At 44.4% G+C, this 22,971-nt stretch overlaps 1 long non-coding RNA gene across 2 annotated transcripts; it reads left to right on the top strand.

The window, feature by feature from the left end:
• The first annotated feature begins 5,433 nt into the window (after positions 1 to 5,433).
• LOC116952195 (uncharacterized) lies at positions 5,434 to 22,328 on the top strand. 2 transcript variants are annotated; one of them, XR_012946885.1, is made up of 5 exons: positions 5,434 to 5,655; positions 11,698 to 12,074; positions 13,035 to 13,259; positions 14,531 to 14,595; positions 21,203 to 22,328. It is a non-coding gene; the product is annotated as an uncharacterized LOC116952195 (long non-coding RNA). The 2 variants fall into 2 exon arrangements; XR_004404404.2 differs by having other exon boundaries at positions 11,698 to 13,259.
• Positions 22,329 to 22,971: the final 643 nt, after the last annotated feature.

The raw sequence follows: 22,971 nt of genomic DNA, 5'->3' as shown, positions 1-22,971 counted from the left end.
ACAACAACGGAGGGCGGAGGAGCGACGCAAGTTAGCACAGTAGGGGGCACAGGTGGTGCATCAGCCAGTCGTCTGAGTCAGTCGACCTGTGGCATCTGGGTCTGCCCTGTGACCTCCTGCCAGCGGGCGTTCGACACTTCACGTGGCCTCAAGGTGCACATAGCCTGGCACAAGCGTCGTAGTGACGTCACCGCCACTTAGTTGGCGAATGGCGGTTGTTATATATGTGTGTAGGTCGATGTGTGTGTGAGTCTATGTATGTGTGAGTTCATGTGTGTGTGTGGGTCGATGTGTTTGTGTATGTGGGTCGATGTCTGTGCATGTGTAAATCAATGTGTGTGTGTGTGTCTTTTTCGGCCGGGCAACGCCGGGTACTTCCCGCTAGTAGTTAATACATTCTATATCTTGCCTTGATTCTCTATGTTCCGGATCGAGTTATCGTCCATCTTTCTGTCGCCGTTAAAGCACGTTTACAAATCCTCGTTGGTGCCCTATGAAAAATATTGTAGGAATTGCATGGGATAGAAAATGGATCCTAAATCCTCTCTCTCCCATATTTTAAAAAAGAGCAATCCTCCCCGTATGCAAAGAGGTTGCCCGCAAAAGGTCGAAACAGCAAATGATGAACCTGTAAATATTCAAGGGCCTCCTGTATGAAAATGCAATTCACGTCAAATAAGTTTACGAAAAAAAATTAGCTAGTTGGCTAGATACGACTGAAAAACACGTCAGAATATGTACTCCGAAGGCAATTATTGAAGGTGGGTCGGGATAATAATGTATGAAACAAGCAAACAAAAATCTATAATTAAAACGACATACTAGAGTGCCTGAATCAAGGTTTTATTCAGTGCATAATACAGAGATGACATAAGAGGCAGTGGGCATAAAGTTATGCATGCTGGGAATTACACGAGATTGAAAAATAAACTATGGCTCAGGAAAAGACAAATTAAAGACGCTTTTTCGACTGTTAGGTTAGTGGGCTGGGACAATTCACATCACTCGAAGGGACGATGGCTGACGGACGGGACTGGTGATGGAATGGCAGCCAAAGGGAAACACGCGCTCAAATGTATGGCTAAATGGCTATATATACGTAAGTATATATATTCTGATTTTGCTTCATTCGTCGATTGTTAGAACATAGCTGATAATGACTGATGTATGCTTTGGTATGACAGTTAAAAGGTAAATATGCTTTTCAAAGTAAAGAAAATGCGTTACTGTATAGACAAATATTTAAGAGCGTATAACCCTTGTAATCATTTTTCGATTACAGTTATATATATTTTTGCGCATTTTTATTCAAATCTAAACTGTGGAACACTGTAAAATAGCCATGACAAACGGGAAAAAAACAGCGGTTAGCTTTACCAAAGTTTCCATGGGCTTGTAAAATGCCACACGAATTAACATCAATCGCTTTATCTCGAGTCAACAACGGGCACCTGCCGGGCGGTCCCGGTGCTGGTGGCCAACGGCGCTGAGCCTGGGGGGTCGCGTGTGGAGGGTTCGTGGGCGCGCGCTGCTCGTACGCGGCTAATAGCAGCTGCTGTTGTTCTCACTTCGCCTCGGCTCCGTCAAAAGGTGAGAGCCTCGCCACTTCCCCCGTTCCCCTCTTTTTTGACGTCGACCGTCGTCAACGCAGTCGTTTGTTGTTGTTGTTGTTGTCGTCGTCGTCGTTGTGTTCTACTGAGCGTGTTCGACGACTACAGGTAAGCAGGTGAGCTTCGTGAATTGTGTTGTCGCGGTATTTGCTGGCTTTTGCTAGGCTATTAATTTTGCCCGCACAGCACGGTACTGCATTTAACATTCACGGATTTGGTGGTATCATTATTTTAGCACGGTTGGCTACGTACGGTGCGAAATAAGTTCAACATACATACAATGCTTAAAATCCATTATCAAAGAGGAAACATACTCTCACAGGGAGAGAGCACTGCTGTTGGACACGTTTATATGTTGAGCTGGAAAGTATTAACATACATAGGGGACTGCCATAAAATTGATGTGTCGAGCCTAGTTGTACCTCCTTAGGAATCCAAATGTTATCACTAATCTTGATGAGTTCCTCACAACCACTGCTGGTGATGCCACCGTGCCCTCTGTACTGCTCCTGCCAGTGTGCATCAGTCTGGCACTAATTATCCATGACTCCTATCATCCGTGCGGTGGAACCAATCAATACACGATGTTTTCCATTGTATAAGCATCAGCTCCTCCTAGTATCCTATTAGCTCGGGGTCAGCAGCTACATCATGAAACCTCCTTTGTCAGTATTAAATTATGATACTGGGCGACATGATTCCTTGCAAAGGTTTCAGTTTGGTGTTTTAACATCTTAACACCTATATTCTTGGTTCTTTCGGGAAAGTCACGTAGAAGGGAAACAATAACATAAAAAATATAAAACAGTGAGAATATTATTGTTTTTCATTTTATTGTTTCCCTTCTACGTGACTTTACCGAAAGAACCAAGAATATGCATCCCTGCAGTCACGAAAGCTTTAAATCAAAATCTTAACACCTGTTTTATTGCCATAGCCTTATCATAATTTAATACTGGCAAAGGAGGTCTCATGATGTAGCTGCTCACGCCGAGCTTTCAATGTCCTGATAGTGCATTGTCTGTGTGCTGTTTGCCTTTTGGCGTCCTCTGGTCTAACACTGTTTGAGACGAGGCTCTAAAAGAAAGCTGTCTCTGGTGTGGACCAATCAGTTTCAAAGACAATGCACATACTGTCAGAGCATGTTGTTTTGTTTGCATGTTCACCACAAGTATCTGTGGTTAATGCAGACATGATTCCTTGCAAAGGTTTCAGTTTGGTGTTTTAACATCTTAACACAACTGTTTTATTGCCAGAAAGGGGAAAACCCTATTATCATAATGTAATACTGGCAAAGGAGGTCTCATGATGAGTTATTTTCAATCGAGATCTATTATTAAAGCCCGGCGTTCCGTTTGTCAGAAGGCCTGAATGCCCACATGTGGAAATGTGGGGGTGAAACGTTGATCCAACAGGTTTACAACAATTGTCGACCCCCACCAATAAATGTTCACTCCCTCCCCCCCCCCAAAAAAAATGTGTTTTGGAGGCATATATGCATACATACAATCGAGTCAGTAGGATCTGCACACAGTTGGGAGGGTGGTGAATAGGACATCAGTGGGGGCGACGGGCGATGGGCGAGGCGCCGAGAAGACCACCGCAGGAGCTCAAATAAGGCGGCTTGCAGGCCGCCAAAATTCCAGGAGGATTGAAATGCCCCTTGTGACTTTGGCTGACTGCAAGAGGTTCGCTGACTCGTGAATAAGGGGGAGCTCCATTGCAGATGCTTTGCTCGTACGCATTGAACCCTCACAACGCTGCACAACACCAAGCACGGCACGTTTAGCATGATAATGAATGCTGAACGTGCGACATGTAATGAATGATATCTGATTCGAGGTTATATTACGTTAAGACCTATAACGTAGCAGAGTGCTTGTGGCACAGCGCAGTCTCGGGAGCGTCGAATGCATTCGTTGCGTCAGGGTGGATGAGCTGGGGCTAAAACGGTAAAGGTGCAGCCCCGGAATTGCTCGCTCAAGCCACTGCTGTGGGAACGGCCTCCCACGAGAAGGAGATCGAGAGAGTATTTGGCCTACTCTTCCACGCTTGACAACACGTGTTGGAAGAGGTGGGCGTATCCACACTTTACCCCACCACACGCAACCTGCCAATCACTCACTGTCGTGTACGCATTTATACTGCCGGGTGGACATAGGCAGAGGATATTTAAGAAACTGCTCCCATTGACCCGAGTGCCGCCCAGGGAGATGGAATCGAACCGGCGACCTCTAGAATCGCAAATCCAATGCGCTAACTCTCTACTGAAGCCACCTCGTGGGTAGCCGACCGAGACATTGGCATACAGCTCGTGAACAAATTGCCATCATGCACAATAATAGAAGAGAGTACTGACAATGACCCCACTGTGGCTGCCCTGAGCCAGGGACCCATCGCGATGTTAAACCTTGCCGTCGGGATCAGGGAGCTTCCTGGAGGCATTTACAAGAATACAAAGAAACAAACTCTAACTAACATCTTTGGTTCTTTCGGTAAAAGTCACGTAGAAAGTGCATTAAATAATAGAAAACGACGTTTCGATTGCAACACAAGCAATCGTCTTCAGGTACGAATGAATGAGAAAACAAACCTAGTAAACTTAGAAATATAATGCAATACAACACAGAGAGTCGGCTAACATAACAGTCAACACCCTACCTGGTTGATTACGTTCGTCCAAAGATTGCTAAATTTGAGAGAGAGACAAAACACAGAGACGGAGACACAGACATATAAGCAAAGAGAGACAACACAGATACACACGTTTTAACCACCTCTACGGAGAGGATTTAAGTTTGTTTTCCCTCTCTGTGTGTCTCTGTGTTGTCTCTCTCCGCTTGTGTGTCTGTCTTTGTGTCTCCATGTCTGTGTTTTGTCTCTCTAATTTAGCAATCTTTGGAAGAATGTAATCAACCAGGCTATGCGTTAATTGTGTGTTGACCGACTCTGTGTTCCATTGCATTACATGTCCAAATTTTACGAAGTTTGTTTTATTATTCAATTTATTTTCTTTCTACGTGACTTTACTGAAAGAACCCTGAGTAATTCCTGCAGTCACGAAAGCTCCAAATCTCTCATTGACATGCCAATTTCTCTACCCCCCTCCCCTCTCTCTCTGCCCCCCCCCTTCTCTCTCTATTTAAGCCCTCGACACAGAGGCGTTGTTTCTCTGTGTGCCCATGTGTGTGTCTCTGTGTATCTGTGTTGTTTCTCTCTGCTTATATGTCTATGTGTCTTCGCGTCTGTGTTTTGTCTCTCTCTCAAATTTAGCAATCTTTGGAAGAACGTAATCAAGCAGGTAGGGTGTTGACTGTTATGTTAGCCGACTCTCTGTGTTGTATTGCATTATATTTCTAAGTTTACTAGGTTTATATACTTAGTTTTTTCGGTAAAGTCACATTGAAGGGAAACAACAAAATAATAAAATATATATTGTTTTCATTGTTTTTAATTGTTTTATATATATTTTATTATTTTGTTGTTCCCCTTCAACGTGACTTTACCGAAAAAACTAAGAATATGAATTACTGCAGTCACGAAAGCTTTAAATCAAAATTTTACTAGGTTTGTTTTCTCATTCATTCGTACCTGAAGACGCTTGCTTGTGTTGCAATCGAAACGTTGTATTCTATTATTTTATTTATTTTCTTTCTACGTGACTTTACCGAAAGAACCAAAGAGTTATTCCTGCAGTCACGAAAGCTCCAAATCAACTTTTAAACTCTAACATGCATTTATAAACATTTTACTCATATAGGGTAACCGTAAATGTTTCTGAGGAATATTTATGTTTTCATATTAATTACATTTCAAGGTACTGTTTCAATGTTAACGTAATGTACCCTACTGCTGCAACGTGTGTGTGTGTGTTATGTTAATTGCGCTAATGTGCATTTCTTCTGTTGTTAACTGGACGCTGTTGTTTTTGGAGTGTATGCAGTATGTACATGAATTAAATAGACGCTTTATTTATTTTCAGATTCATTAAACATGTTGTTCCTGGGATATGCTGCACTTGTGGCGTTTGTGTTAATTTCAAAAGGTAAGTTGTGCTTCCATATCTGCGTTTTACGCTTGATGGTATTTAAAATTAACGCGTCACAGAAAATGGATGACCGCGTGTGGATCGTTGCAAGTAATTTAATTGCACGTGCAACAGCATTGATGGCTGTGTAGGCTGTGTGTAGGTTGTGTCTCGGCGTGGTCAAGCTTTGAGTTTGACCTGCGTCACCTCCCATGTAGGTGTCCTTCTCAAGGCCTTGTGGCTCCGCTTGCAAGACATGCACTTCAGGACTTGCCATTGTACAGCATCACTTGAGATTCAATGTCATTGGACACTGCCGTTGACTAGGACATAAACTATCTGCTAAATCAAGGGTGCACAACTAAATCATCAATCGATCCAATTGTGTTATCGTTCCATCGTCACGAACAGGAGGAAGTAACTGATGCCACATTTGCAGAAAAGGGAAAGCTCCTGGACCAGATGGAATAACTTGGCATCATCAAAGAGGCAGCAAAGAAATTGTAGACAATTACGAGACCTTTACACAGCACTGGAATGCCTCAAGCATAGAACGATGCCCCAATTATCATTCCATTTATAAATAGAGACGACACCGATTTGATGGATTACAGGCCCAGTGTCGTCCTCGCACACACACGGAAATTGCTCACCAACATCATGGCGTGCAACATTGTGGACGACGTAGAGGCCAACCAAATCACTAGAGCAAGCCGATTAGGGAAACGTGTTTCTACTCTCGCTTGCATGCATCCTGGAAATCTAATACTGGGGAAGACTTGAAGCATGGTGGTGGATGCGCTGGAGAGGATTGTGCCATGACGGCACTCCTACAGCAGTGGCAGTGTATAAGTATGAATTTAATACAGTAAAACCCCTCTGAACGACTGTTAATGACTAATCATTATGTTCGCTCACCGACCATTCCCCTGTTAACGACGGGCTGTTGTCGGTATATACAAAAAAATAATTAATGCATTTATTAACCGTGTTTCTTTTAATATTGAGTGTTTAGAATGTTGTTAGTATCTTTATGTATTAATATCCATTGTTTAAATATTATTAAGTACGTTTTTTTGGGTGAATAATGGTAACTTTCGATGCTTTCGGAACGAATTAAACCTTTAACGTGTCTTTCCTATACTCGCTTAACGACCAAATCACTTAACGACCGGCTTCGTGGAACCAATTGCCGTCGTTAAGAGCCGTTCGACTGGAATTACGGCTTTGCAGAATATTTTAATTGGCACTTTGTTTGTGGTTGAAAAGCCAGTTTCTACACCGGTGATGGAGCCTTTAATCACCGTGAGCCCCACTGGAAATGTACACTGGTTCCTCTTACACAAAGACAAAGAGCCCCCATATAGCCTTAACAGACTGTTAGGGCAAGTGCTGTTAGCGAGCATCTATGACGGCCGGCACGGCACACGAGGGGTTGGATGGCCATCACCACGCCCGGCCGCCTTTGTCTCCCCAGTGACGACGTTTATACACCGCACCAGATACTCATTTGAGGCTGAGTCGACCTAGGGGAAGCCCAGGACCGATTGGCCGTGAGCGGGAGTCGAACTCGGGTCGCCGGGTTTGTAGCGCATTGCGCTAACCGCTGCACTACCTCCTCCTTACACACACACACTCATCTATGCCCTTTAATCCTTTCAACAAAACTCTGACGAGCACTGTCCAATCAATCAACCAACATTCATTTTACGTGCCAATATCGAGCTAAATACCAATAGGCACCAATGCACATTGTAGCAGAATGGGAGCGGTACAGGGAATAGGAACGGACCCGTCACGACCGCAGCGGCGAACACTGACCGAGCTAAATAAATTGCAACTGCGCGCAAAATAAATTGCAGCCGTGCGCGATGAATAGCATAAGAAAAGGTAAGTAGTAAATAAAATAAATAATAAATAAATATTTCCTTTGGGTGTTTCGGTAAAGTCACGTAGATAGGTTCAAGGAAAATAACAAAAAAAAACTACGACGTTTCAGGAAGATGACGAACGCTTGTGTTGCGATCGAAACGTCGTATATTTTTTACATTTATTGTCATTTCCTTTGAACCTATCTACATGACTTTTACCGAGAGACCCAAAGAATATGAATTCCTGCAGTCACGAAAGCTTTAAGTCAAGAATAAAGAAACAGTATCTTATCTTAGATGTTATGGGAAGGCGAATCTGAATAGGTGTGTCTTGCACGGATCACGGAATTGAGAGACACTCGGCGCGTTTCGGACGTCTGGTGGCAGGGTGTTCCAGAATTGCTCCAAGCCATTAACCAGCCCCACACTATTCCCCTCGTAGGACACGGTCGTGCATGTTGACCTTCTTTCGCACCGTACGAAAGCCAAACCGTGCTAATCGGAGATGCGGGAAATGTAACGGACATTTGTTAGCTTTGTAGCGAACTTTCCCTACTCAGCATCTTTGTTAAGCAGTTCCTCCTCCGTCTGTTAAACCTCTGAAGTAAATATATCGAAACTTAGTACCGCAACCACTTACTCTGTCCTCACAGGTTTTACTTTCCTTCATATTTAATTTAAATTTACTTTTGCGCCACTCCCCGATACTTCTTAACGGTAAAGGGTAAATAAGTTGCAGACACAGCCTCCTCCTCCTAGACAAGAATAATCGAGTCGATTGGTAATCACGCAATTCTTATAGCGTGAGGCTATCATGGAGGAAGGTGCGATGTTTAACAGGTACAGCAGTCCATATTCTTTGGTTCTTTCGGTAAAATCACGTAGATAGAAAAATAAAAATAAAGTGAATACAATAAAAATAATAAAATTAAAATAAACAAAAACACTAATGTTACAGTCTACGTTATAGACTGCCAGTACACTCACCCAGCTTAATAACCATTGCTACAGCATACATTATAGACTGCCAGTACACTCACCAAACTGAATTACCAGGCTACAGTCTACATTATAGACTGTCAGTACACTCACTCCGATTTAGAACCAGGCTACAGTCTACATTAGTGTTTTTTTGGTTTTTATTATTCACATTTTTATTTTATTATTTTTATTCACTTTATTATTTTTCTATCTACGTGACTTTACCGAAATAACCAAAGAATATGAATTCCTGCAGTCACGAAAGTCTTAGGTCAAAATCTAGACATAGCAGTCGTTTCACAGTAGGGGGCGATGTTGCTGCGTGTAATCCTAATTGAGTAATCTGCGGATATTTTTTAGAATTTGGCCTCCTCTTTTCGAATGACGTCACGGGGATCTTTAAAGTCTGCTGTGAAGCAGACAGCGCAGTATTTTTTATGGTTAATACACCGGCTTGCCGGTCTCGAACCACAAACCTCTGCAACAGGCAGTGAACACCACTGGGCCGTGTCACTGCCCCGACTCCTTACTGTTGAAACTATTCGGAGGAAACTTGGGCATCGAAACGCCGCAGGTTCAGTAATGTTGGAGCAGCGCCCTCTCCATGGGGCTGATTGCTGAATTTAATGCAGTATTCCTCAATCCAGGATGCTCCCAATCCAGGTTTCTATTCAATAAAAATACTCTCAACCCAGCTCCTGATCCAGTAATCCTCTGATTCAGCATGGCTTGGTCCAGCTCCCACCTTACCCTGGACCATTTGATCAGTGGCTGGTTTTATCGAACGATCAAAGTGGAATATTATCCCAACGTGTACTGATTTAAATTACAAACTAAGTGAAACAAAGTCAACAAGGCGTTTAATGCAACTGCCCACTGCTCCTCAGTTGACGGTGTGATGTCGCACATGCAAAGCCTAATGCTAAAATATCTGACGGACTTTGCTGGACGCAGTGGCGACTTCCGCTCCTGTGGACGTGTGTCACGCGCGCCTGACGTTAACAGCTGAGATGAGTTAGATGATACATTCATTATCGTTCACAAATCAAAAGTATTTTACGCCGGTTACAGGGAAATAACTTTGGTCTTACCAATTAATCTGTCCATGGTCCCATCCCCCACTACTGCTAACAGTAGTTTCGCTCTATTCCAGCGTTAAACAGTTACTGCATTCACATATGTGTGTACCTACATGAAATAATAACCTTACAGTATTACATGGAAACTATATGACTGTTGTATTTGAGTTTTTTTCATTTAAAATCAATATTGGTTAAACATATAGATACCACCTTTACCAAACAGTTTTCTGGAATATGATGGTGCATAGCAGGTACAAATAATAACACTTCATTACTCCTTCACGTTTGTAAAATGCGCTTTATTTTCTCACTAAAATGTTGCCCGCAAACTCACCGCAGCGTCTTGCAATGCGCACGACATTCACATTCACAGTAACCGCGAAAGATAACACTTCCGTGGTGACTTCTCTTGCTCAGAGGGGCCGAGCTCCGCTGTGATTCCCCAAGGGATGAACTCAACGGCCTGATCCGTCATCCGCTAATTCCTCAGTTTAAAGCAGGAACGCAAAGGTTTATAAAAATCAATTACAGGAAGGTGTCGATGTTGCTTCATTCTTTGTGAAATACAAAGTGTGTGCGTTACATTAAGCGTGTTGCCCACGATCTTGCGGCTAATCGATTGTTGCAGGAGACGTGTGATTTTAAAATAAGAGCTTATTAGCTCATCGGATATAGTCTAACGTGGAGTCCATGACATTGTCACACACATCCAATGTCAAAGTATCTCCCGACTCCAATAAGTCGGGGTAGTGCTCACTCCTGTCGGTGGCCCTGAGCCAGTGGTGTGATTTTACACATTCACATGGCAGGGCCAAGTATATCCCTTAGAATAAACCCCCGTAAAGACATCACACGACATAGTGCCATTCACTCTTCAAATTGCTTGCTGTGGTTGTACTCTCACCAAATTGATAACATCACATGGATAATTTACTGTGGACATCTGCATATTAAGTTACTTCGTGCCATTAATAATGTTTAATAACCAGGATCAATACTGCACAATAAATGCAGTACAAGTGTCCACACACACGTGGGCCGTGCTTTTGAAACCTGGTGCAGCCAGGCTTATATGTCGTGCATGTCAAGCGCACCTTCATTATCTAGCTGTCAGGTACAGTTAATAATGCATCTTACAATAACAATTCCTTATAGAGGAAACATATACTAATCAACTTATTACTAATTTATTATATAATTACGATACCCCCCCCCCCTCCGCCTTTGATCTCTAATCTCTGCACCTGATGGGGTTCGTGATGAAGTTGTGTTGCTCTATTTAAGACCGGAAGAAGGTGGATTGCTTCACTATTCTGGCAAATCGCCCGAGGCGTACTCAAATTGTAAATGTTGTGATTTTACTCTCCAACACACCGTTGGGCTGGAGTAGTAACTCATTGGCGTTTTGTTTGTGACAAATCCCTTACTAATTGGCTGTGTCGGGTGGTGGATAGTTACGACACATTTATACTTACGTGATCTAACCCAAAACACCTTTATGGTCGCGAAAGACTACGTGTTAAACTACAGTTAATAACATCACGTAATTACAGTTCTACTGATAAGATTCGTATGCACATCAGTTTCGTTTGTAATCGCATAAGCTGGAAAAGTTACGGTGATTTCACATTGGACTCTCATTCACAATCACTCCACACGATGCCGTCTATAGCGACAATGGAGGGGATAATTCTACCCCTAATTTGTCTGCGGACAGAAGCCTTAATGAATCGATTAATACAGTTCATACAAACAGTACATGTATGTACACATGAATACAAATACACGTGCACATATTTAAATGTGTATGTATATTTACAGATAACTATATTCACTCCAAATGTGGATCTCAAAATTTCCTTATAGGGGAGTGGTCTCAATATTGCAAGCTTCTAGAGCCCTATTTTAATAATATATTTATCACAAATGCTAAATGTATTTTCTCCCGTAAACGTAAATAAAATACCAGTTTTCGATCGCCACATATTCAATCCACCACCGATATCCGCACGTTTGACTCGATGCTGTCAAGATAATGAATGTGGTTGTTATTGTGTTCCCCAACCCTTGCTCTCCCCCAACTGTCCCCTTATCTATCTCTCCACCCCCTGTCCCGCCACTCCTAGGCACCGCCAACGAAACCCGGGACATATTGGTGACTGAAGGAGATCAGGTTGTGCTGCCCTGTGGTGTTGATGATGGCTCCTTGGAGAGGTGACGCGGAGGAGAGTCGTGGTGTACGATACATGGACGGTGACACGGAGCAAAAACGACTTCAGAGCGATCGCATGGACACCGGAGAATGCGCTTTTGGTTATTTGGGTTGTTAATGTATGGATGGGAATTGGCGCGTTGTCAATCATTTGCGAGGCCCAAAACCATTTCTCTTTGCTGATACCTGTCTTACGTATTGAGCATCTGGGGTCATACCGCTGTCTATACACTACGAATTTCTCTAAAATCATGCAAAGACTAGAATATCAACTCATCATAAGAGAAAAAGGTAAACACCAATGGTGAACTCTGCAACTAACATCGGATTACGGTTTCGTTATTTCTGTATGGTGAAACGTTTACAGCTACGTATTTGGGATGAGTTTGGGATATACATTTAGATGTCGTATTTGTAAAGACAATTTCTGTCAGATATTGTTTGTTCCAATTAGCCCCATTATGCACGAATGTAAAACATATTTGTGGAGATATTCGTGACGTGCCACATGAAACTAGTTTTGGCGGGAAAAGCGCGGCGCCGACCTCATGTTTGTGACGTCACTTCCGGCTCGAGGATTCTTCCGAAATTACTTTCGAATTATCTGAAACTTCACATCCAGGCCTGATTTTTGTTTTGTTTGTTATGGAGTTAACACAAACATCGCAAGCATATTCCTACCATGTAAATGTGTCCACGCAGCTGAAAGATAAATAGTAACAAATATTTGTTACAAATGCAAAACAAAAAGGTAAAGATCCAAACACGAGACGAAGCTTTACGAATTTCTCACAAATCTATCTTAATCGTATATTAAGAATTATTTTATCCTGAAATATTTGGACAATGTTATGATATTGTACACTACGTTAATATTTCTAAGGTATAAAGCCACACTGTAGATTCCTTGCGTATCATATGCATGTTTTAATTAAGCAATTTTTAACATTTTCTCATGATAAAAATTGTGTAAATCCTCTGTTTTAATATTAAAACCTAACATTTCCCTTACAATTTTTATTTTAAATTCAAAATGTTTACAGATATTTAACATATGCAATATTTTAAATGAGTGATATACGTTTGGTTGACCAATGTATTTTACAACTTTAATTCAAATGACGTTTTTAACTCATCAATGCCTCATTTTTTGAATTAGAATGATGAGGGTGGTGTGGAGTCACACGATCAGAGCGGCCTGTATTGTTCCTAGCTCAGTGGTGTCATTAATGTTGTGACTAACGCTCACAGGGACCGAACCAGTTGAAAATGTCACCACGAATCCATCAAGATGCATCTCAGAGGTGGCCAGCACAGGTCCTTCTGGCTGTGAGAACTCAAACACAACTCAATTGACTGAACTTGGCAACATATTGGAGCAATACAAGATGCTATTTTTCATCTGTCTTGCAATGATGGCTGTTTTGATAACAGTGTTGGTCGTGGTAATCTTCAAACTGGTCAAGCAAAAACATGGTAAGGAAAACTATTACATTGGCATCTCTATAATTAGTCAGTGGTTGGTGATTATATATATACAGCATATGCACATTGTGGTATAATTATGCACGTAAAATGTATGGCATAGGTAGTAGCGTGATAATCATGCTTGACAAAGAGATGAGTGTTGTGGGGATGGGATCCAGGATTATGGAGCACTTTTGTTAATGTGGAAATGATGAATCTCAGAGGTGGCCACCTCTGACCCTTCTGGTTTTGAGAACTCAAACACAACTCAAGGCACTGAACCTGACAACGTAACTAAGCTCTACAAGATGCTATTTTTCATTGCCGTTGCAACGGTGGCTGTGTTGCTACTCTGGCTGTTGCCTGATGATGCTAGTTGTATTTACTGGCGCAATGTCGTACTCGATTGTACATGTTGTGGATTTACTCTCCAGCACATCGGTGTGCTGTATTAATAAAGAATTGAAATTTTGTTTACGTGACAAACTTTATTAATTGGCTGTGGTGGGTTTAACAACACGTTTATATTCATGCGATCTAACCCAAAAACCTCTATGAATATTATAGGGAAGGTTATGAGTTCACATCCTGGTTGCATTTGACTCGGCTTATGAGTCTCCTCTTAGGATTGATAAACAGAGCACAGGTTTGTGCTGTCAACAGTGGTTCAATCAAGAGCCTGCCTGCCTCCATTGAAACGTGGAATTTCCACAGCTGGCTTGGAGCTATGAGACGCGTAATGCACCGCTCATAGAAATGGGGGAATGGTGTTCATGGCCATGTTGATTTTGGCTCATTTCTGAGAAAAGGGCACAAGTCTGTTTACATCTGGTCTGGATCTTGATAAAAAAAAGATCAAGTTGGCTGTGCATAACTTACACGTCTGTTAATAAAATAAGTAAATTCCGAAATCTATGCGGCCATAACACAATCAATGCAACTAATTATAACACAGCCTAGCGTAAGCACGTTCTGGCGCTTGTTACAAGAGAAGGCCATTGCGCTGTTGTCATGGTCCAACGTTGAAACATTACCTACGAGTTAGTCTCTTGGAATATATACATGAGGAATAATCACGTGCTTGAGTAAAACTAAACAGAAACCCTCCTGAAAAAAAGAGTCATGAGACTCAGTGAGGCGTTCCTTGGTTAAGAAGTGCAATAAATCGCAATCATATTTTTAAGACATTACCCACTGCCTCGATGATGAAGCCCATCAAGTTAAAACATGCGTATTGATAATTGTTTTAAAGCATTACCAATGCTCTGTTCTCAAAACAGAATGCCTGTCATTGGTATCGCAACTGCAAAAAGTCGGCAAACTTTCTGCGGAAGGATACGCTTCGGTAAGTGTGACTACGCGAGTAACTATGAATACAAGCGATAGTGTGTAGTACTCGTTATTGTAAATATCTGTTTCCTTAACACTCGGTGGACTTGCAGCCTGGGTGGCAGGCTGGCGCAGTGGTAACGCTGATGCCTCACAGGAAAAATATATTGAATTCGATTCCCAACTTGGGTGCCTTTCTGCGTGGTGTTTGTATATTCTATCCCTGTTCTGCAGAGTGTGTGTGAGTGAGTGAATGCGAGCGTGTACATGTGTCTAAAAAATAAGAATAGGTTTTACTCTTTCTGGCAATAAAACAGGTGTTTAGTCGTTCCAACACCAAATAAAAACCTTTTGCAAGGGATCAAGTCTGCATTAACCACACGTACTTGTGGTGAACATGCAAACAAAAATACTCTGATAATATATGGCATTTTCTATGGAAATTATTGGCCTACACAAGAGACAGCCTTCTTTAGGGCCTAGTCTCACCAGTATCAGACCAGAGAACGCCAAAAGGCGAACAGTGCAAAGACAATGCACTATCAGAGCATTTATTGCTCGGGGTGAGCAGCTACAAAACATGACCTTTTTGCCAGCATCAAAGTATGAAAAAATAAGATTAGGTTTTACCTTATCTGGTAATAAACCAGGTGTTAAGATGTTGTTTGAACATCTTATTCATATGCTGTGGGTCGGTAAAGTCACATAGATAAGTTCAAAGAAAATAACAAAAACAGCCAAGAATGGTAGCTTGCCATCCTTTTTCACCTCCATGGTGAATTTGATGGCTGGGTGTATGGAATTGATGTGGTTGAGGAATTGGTTCAGAGCTGGTCGGCCATGTGGCCAGATGACGAACGTGTCATCTATGTCCGTCCTTGTGGAAGACGTACACCGCTCTCATGATAGTAGTTCTCTGCAGACGTAGCAAAATCGGAAATCGCTACAATCCTCAAAAACGCCAAGACACCAAATCTGCAACATCAGTAAGGATGAATGTTCCCCCTCTTTTTTCCTCCTGATGATGATCACTTGTGTTATGATCGAAATGTCGTACTTTTTTGTTTACTTATTTATATTAATTTGAAACTATCTATGTGACTTTACCAAAAGACCCAAATAATATGAATTCCTGCAGTGACGAAAGCTTTAAGTCAAGATATTATTCATACTTTTGTAATAAAACACTTCGACGATGATCTTGGATTCGTGTCTGCTTATTTATTTATTTCTTGACGGCTGGATAGCTCCTCGGTTTTTCCACGTAAACACCGCTCGCCCCTTAGTTCGCGGTGTAAGTTGTTGCTGTCCCGCGCACGGCTCGCTCACGCTCCCCGCTCCCGCGCACCGCTGGCAGACGGCACGCAAGGAGTTCCCGAGGCGCGAGACGTGTTCCCGCTTCCAGACTCTACACACTGACCCCGAGCCCCTTTCTGCTTTCCCTTATAACACCTCTCACACGTCACCAAGCCTCGCATATAGCCATGCCCCCTCACAAACTCTTTAGATGGTTACCCAGGAGCCTCCTTGAGCTCTGCCCTTGAACTTTGGCCCAATTGGATATGGTGGGACAATAGCAATGTGTGACCAAAATCAAAATCGTCTTTGCTAAAAACGTCAGCGTAGTCAGACAGCAGCGCCCGTAGTGCGCTACGATGTTCAATGGCCAATGATGAATTTTCCTGGCACAATTTCGCGATCCACCAATTGTCGGATTTAGGACTGTAATAATGCGCCCCAGCCATTTTTTGTGGACGGCCCTCATCGTGATCCGTAAAAGCGGTAGTGGCATGAGCCTAAACTGTGCCGGCCAGGACCAAAATACCTTCCGGACCCCTGTTCAAAACCTGCAAAAATGGGGCCTGACCAGCCCGGACAATCGTCTAAGCACCCACAAGAGCAAGACTCTTGGTAGCAGTGTTTGACGGGGACAACAGAACCCCTGCTGCCGCGTCTACATCGTCGAAACGTTTCTGGTATCATAATGGAACGAGCATTTGGGAGCCCGGAGGAAGCTCCACCGTGACATCCGCAAGCGCCTGCATGGCAACACATGGTGAGGGACTACTCAACAGGGATGGCAAAAAAAAACATCTTACACCCTTCTGGCAACTCCAGACAGCCCTGATTGACAATAATTTTAACCCGCATTCTACGAAGGAAGTCGGTGCCCAACAAGCAGGGCACCACCAAGGACCTGGAAATCAAGACCGTCCCCGACGCGGCCACATTACCAATGGCGACATGGACTTCCACTTGTCCGATAATGCCCATACTTCCCCCATTAGCAGCAATACACGCATCGAAAGCCGGCCGCACACGCGAAGCAGGAATAAACAGGAGGTGGAAGATGACGTCAGAGATAATAATGGCCGACGCACCGGTGTCCACTAATATCCGAACGTCCACCCCCTGTATAGAACCCGGTACCATGGAGGATCCCGCCGCAGCTGCCACAACCCAGCGTGCCAATTTCCTACATTGCGTAATTGTTCGTGGCGAACCCTCAACGGCACCGTGTGAGTCGCGAATCGGTGGAACAATACGCGCGTCGGAAGATGCATGAGGTGTGAATATATGCCGGGTGTCTGATGTGTGCCAACTTGCCTGGCGGGGGTCACGATCTGTCCATGGAATCGACGCCGGAGATGGAGTCCCGGGATGCTGAGGAGGACAGGGATGACTCTGACAGTCACGCGCGAAGTGGCCCAAGTGGCCACACTTGAAGCACGTTGTGCCAGCCCGCCAGGCGGCCCATCGCCATCCCCGTGCGGTGCCGAGGACCCACCCCGACGCACCCCAGGTCTCCGTCGCGGATCCCAGCGAGGCGCAGCGGCGGCCAGGTCACCGGACCCCTAGTTGTCGAGATGGCGCCTATCCAATCGGCTCACCATCCTTAGCAGGGTCTCCCGTCCAGGCGGCCATCTGCGCCCAATGGCGCAAGTTGTCTTGGGCGTCGAGGCACCTGGCGGCCCACCGGGATGTCAGCGGCACATGACCGCACACAGGTAGGGAAACACCCATCTCTTTGGACAACTCCAACATCTTTCCCAAGATGAGAAGATCAAGCACATCAGGTCTGGCGTCGGGGTAAGCCGCCATCGCGAGTGCCAACAGAGTGGCAGTTCATAAACCTCCGCCATCTCGGCAAATGCGCCCTTCAACATCTTTTTTTTCTCAGAGGAAATGGAGCGGAACACCGCTAGTGATACATCGTCGAGGAGAGTAGGCAAGGCATCCAACGCCTCCTACTCCGTCCACCACACTGAATAAAATGCCGACTCGAACCGCCAAGTAAAAGCACTCCAGTCGCCGCCCGCGACAAATTCTTTGATGTGAGGAAGACGATGGCTGCGCCCCGCGCCGCTATCACTGGGTGAAACTGTCCCCGCCGGCCGCGTGCCACGCGGCTCTGGTGAAATTGCGGGCTCCGACTGCGCACCCGCAGCTGCGCCAAAGATGGCGGCTTCGTGCCACGTGGCGGCCGCCGTGGTCATAATGGTGGACGGCCCCTCCGAGGCCGTAATGGCGGCTGATTCTTGCACGAGGGGACCCTCCGAGACCCCCCGAAGGGAGCCCTGCTCGTCTCCACTCGGCAGCGTTTCCTGCGGCCGTCCCGGCGTTGCGGACGACGCGACCAGCGCCATTAGGTTGAGCAGGACCGTGCGGAGAGAATCTATCTGGTCCGCCACACGCCGCCAGCCGTCGTCCGTGCCCAGAGACGAAGACGGCTCCGCTCCGACGTCTTTGCCTGGCGCCGGGTCTGCGGCACCCGGGGTCGATAGGTCTGGATTGAGAGAGTCGTCATCGTCGTTGGAAGACGGCGCAGATGGGTTCTTTTCTTGAGATGCTTGGACATTCTCGCAGCACCTTATTCGCTCGATTTCAAGAATCGAACGATTCTTGAAATCACTGTTACAACGCTGTGTGTGATCACGATATAGTTTTCTCCGATACCAAGGTTCTCTGCAAACGTACCGTTTTTTATTAGAGATTTGTCCACGAGGAAATTCAGATTTACAAACACAGACACAATTTCAACCGAGAGGATGGTTTCAAATTAAGCAATCACTGGAAAGATGTTCTAAATCAAACCAAACATTAAACTAATTTTCAATGGTACAATATATTTTTTTCAAGTAGTGGTATCCCAAACTTTCACAGCTGCTTATTTTCCCTTCACACCAACATTATATAAACTCACCCCCCCCCCCCTCGCCGGTCTGAACATGTGCCCTCTACGTGCATCATGATAATCTCCCAATTACATGCTAATTTTTATGCTAACTCCTTTGTCAAGGCGCTTTGTTTCCTCCCACACAGCTTGAAGGACGCGGTCTGGGCCTAGCTGTGTTCACTCCAGCGCTGTCCTCTGGACAGTCCGGTCCCTTCACCTGATGAAGGCCACTTGTGTTGTGGCCGAAACGTCGTGATTTTTTGTTATTTTATTTTTCACCTACGTGACTTTACCGAATAAAACCAAAAACATAATAAAGGGTGTTTTGGGTTAGATCGCGTAAATATAAATGTGTCATTAAACCTGCCACCACCCGACACAGCCAATTAGTAAGGTGTGTCACATAAACAGAACATGCAAATTTGTTACTAGTAGAGCATACCGGTGTGTTGGAGAGCAAAGCCACAACATTTAGAACCTGAGTACGACGTTTCACCAGTAATTACAACTAGCATCATAAGGCAACAGACAGATTATTGGAGAAATCCTCCTGTTTCGTTCCTTAAATATAGGGGTAGATGTGATGACGTCACGTGTGTGCCTTTCTTGCGCAAAGTGGGGGGGGATTAATGAATGAATATAAATGACAATGGGTAACCATTGCCGTTTGGGTTATTTATATGGTAATCAACTTACATTATGCATGCGCATTATGCGAGCCCATTGCTCTTGTACCTCCTGTCGATTGTGTGCACTAAAACAGCCGCACCAACGGTAATCCTTATTACAGTATGTCGGGTAGTGGTGGGTTTAACGACACATTTATATATTTACGCGATCTAACCCAAAAACACCTGTATTATGGATAACAATGTGAATACGTGTGTAGCGACGCCGACATATGTTCTTGCTTTGCTAAGAGCCTTTATTTTGAACACAACGCTATTCCTAGGCCCAGGCTTCGGTTCTTGATGCTTGAACTTCGTCCTCTCTCCAACTGTCTCTTCCCCTCGTGCTCTCCCCTTTTATATCCTTTCAGCCTCCTTTTCTCAAAGGTTTGCTCACCCCCATTTCCCTCAGCCAATCATCGTCCTCCTTTTCTAATGGTTGTCAACTGTCTCCTCTACAGTCCACCTCTGTTTTCCCACCTTTTACGTTTCTTTCCCGAACCAATCCCATTTGAGGCCTCTCTGCACCAATCAGAGGGTTGACACACCTCCTGACTATCCATTTGTTTATGTACCGTGTCAAGTAAGTCGTCTGTTGTTTTCGGTCTTTACACGTGTATAAGCCCGATCCCGCCATGTGCAATTCATGAACAGCCTTTCCCATCACCAGAGGATCACATTCCAGGCTTCTCCCTGTTACGCGGCCGAGGGGACAGGGCTCGACTACAGTTGAGTGCATGGTCGTGCAGTCGGTGTCATCTAAGAGCTCTCTGTGAATACATACACCCTGTGGAGACTGATCAAGCAGTTTTTTTGAGATTCATCAGCTGTGGCAAGAGTCCTTCACTGAGCCAATTTCACAACTCTAGGTTTTAAACTGGGCCATTTTAAAAACAAAAGTAACAATCCGTCAATATGTCAAAACGTGCATTTCCTGGGTGCAGAAGTGTTAAATAAAAGTAGCAATCACATTTTGGAAAATTGACCCGTTTTACTGGTGGGTTGCTTCTGCAGCTGAAAGCTGAGAGAATGTAGCAGAAAAATTAATATAACAAGATATCTAAGAAAGGGAGATTTGTAGACAAAATTGATAACAAGACGAACAGAAAATCGAGATAGACAGATATGTTAACATTTCTAAACAGTCACAGGGAGAGATACAGAGGCATTATTGGAGTTGAATATGAACAACTCATTAATTAAGTTTGGCTGCACAACCTCTCCCATGGTTTGTCCAAAGCCCCACCTGGTAGCCTTGATGCCAGACCCGTGCGCATTTCATAACTCCACTTGGATGCCGCCTCACCCTGTGATTGGTCACTAGGATGCCGTCTCACCCTGTGATTGGTCAGAGCCACTTTGATATCTGTCTGTTGGATTTGCAGTAAGTGTTCATTACCTCTAAGATGTGAACGGGGGGGGGGGGGGGTAGGGGGGGTGGGGGGGGCAGACTGAGCAGAAATCAACAGTTTTTGCCAAGTGCTTATGAGGATGCAACAAAGAGCGGATGTGTCGCCCAGATGATAGGAATCTGTATGACACAGAAGAGCTCTCTTGGCACTGGAAAACTGCTGGTAGCGTTACACACATGACATATCGGTGCTAGTCCTTTACATTCGCCTATCTTGTGGTCTATGTACGTTGTAAGGAATGTAATAGCGGGGGGATTACAGTCACACCTGGAGGTCGTAACGGTAACGAGCAGCCAAGTGGGATCTGTGTGTGTGTGAGTTACGGCTGTAACCACACGCGGTGTGACTTGTCTCCTCCTGTGCCAGGATGCAGGGGAGGAGCCCCATTACTGCCCACTCCGATGGAAAGGGCACAACTCGGAGGTCTGCAGTTCTCTATCTCACCAGTAATTGGACCGTCTCCGCTTGGACGAGCATAACTTGTCTAATGAAACACGTGCTTTTCATATATTCGAGTCTCTGTAATTCATGTTTGAATATCCAGGAAAATGCAATTGTTATATGATGGCAGTATATCAGGTATAACGAATGAGTTTAGATTTGGTCTCAAGATATTTAGTAATTACACCTAACTGTACAAAAACGTAGATACATGTGACATTTCAACATGCCCCCGTGCTAAGAGTGATGTCCTCGTGCTAATGAAATATGGGAATACAATTGGGGCTACAAGACGAGGGTTACGGGTCATTGGGGCCTACGGCTGTGAAATAGAAGCAGGAAAAACATAGGTCATTATATGGGGCACAGCTACACACCCAGACAAATGGAGCAAAACGCCGTGTTTCCTTTTATGGAAGGCAAGACTTATTTTAAAGGTGGCTTAAAATGCAGAAACAAGCCTACAATACAATTATATGTCAAAAGATTATTCATAACTGATAAATAGCATACATTATTTGATAAATACGGATAATTAGGTAAATTATGTATCCATGGGATAACAATTTAATTTTGTATTGTGGATCATTTTGAGCTTACCAAGTCAACAATATTAGCACTTTGTAAAATATAATCTCATCTTTTGGTCAAAAACTCACAAAGTCGAATTCAACATGGAAGCAATACACTTTGTGAAAAAGATGTTTGCGTCACGGAAGATATCATTTGGTTGCCCAGTGCTCCCGAGTGTTCCCGTTATGCAATTTCCTCTTGGTCATGTGCTTTTGGTTGATTTGTGTGCGTTGTTTGATATAATAAAAATATGGCCTTATCAACTGGTGTTCGTTGCTTGTATTGAATCATAAAGTGTGCTCACTCTGTAAAAATGCATTTTCGTGATTTTGTGTTAAATAGTGTGATTGTGAGCTTGTGTAGATACTCTTAACCGGGGCTCGAAATGGGAATAAATTACTGAGGGAACTCATAAATGATTCCCTCAGATCAAGTAGACCATACACTAGATCTGGGGAGGAGGTGGAGTTTCGCTCCGTGTGTGGATCTCTGTGTGTGTCTGTGGTCCGCCAAAACAATCCCCTGCCTCCTCGTTGGTGCTGGACGGCAACGCTGTGGTGAGCAGTGCCGTGGGAGGAGGGACAATTTCGATTGGCCATTCCCCTCATGGCGTGTGTAGTCATCAGAGGCCAAATGGGAGCTCTGCACGGGTGCGAGGGGCTGGTAACCCCAAATAAATTACCACAATATCATGGAAAAAATATCAAACGAAGCTTTTGCCGGCAGCCCTGGGGGGACAGGCGTCTATGACGTCTGTTGGTCAAACCCCATTTTAGCGGAGACAGGAGACTGACTCCTTACCCTCGGGGTTCCTCCAGTAGCAGCAAAAAGCCACTGCGGGTGGCCACATGGAATGTTCGAATGCTCACTACGGAGGAGAGGCTGCCACTCTGCCGGGAGCTGGACCGGTACCCCCTGGATTTCTATGGTATTCAGGAGGTCCAGTGGACCGGCTCTGACTCCTGCCACCATCAGCAGTGGACAGTCCTCTACTCGGGGCAGGAGGCTGCCAAACAACAGGGAGTGGCTCTTCTTCTGAAAAAAATAATGAAGGGGGCATCGGGGCGTGGCAGTGAGGTGTGGGAAGCTGTAAGCCCTAGACTACTTTGGGCTCGCCTTCC

The sequence above is a fragment of the Petromyzon marinus genome, chromosome 45 (assembly GCF_048934315.1).
Source record: "Petromyzon marinus isolate PM22_M1 ecotype Great Lakes invasive population chromosome 45, UKy_Petmar_22M1.pri1.0, whole genome shotgun sequence".
NCBI lineage: Eukaryota > Metazoa > Chordata > Hyperoartia > Petromyzontiformes > Petromyzontidae > Petromyzon > Petromyzon marinus.
The sequence above is the reverse complement of the archived record's forward strand: the minus strand, read 5'-3'. Positions and strand labels throughout refer to the sequence as shown.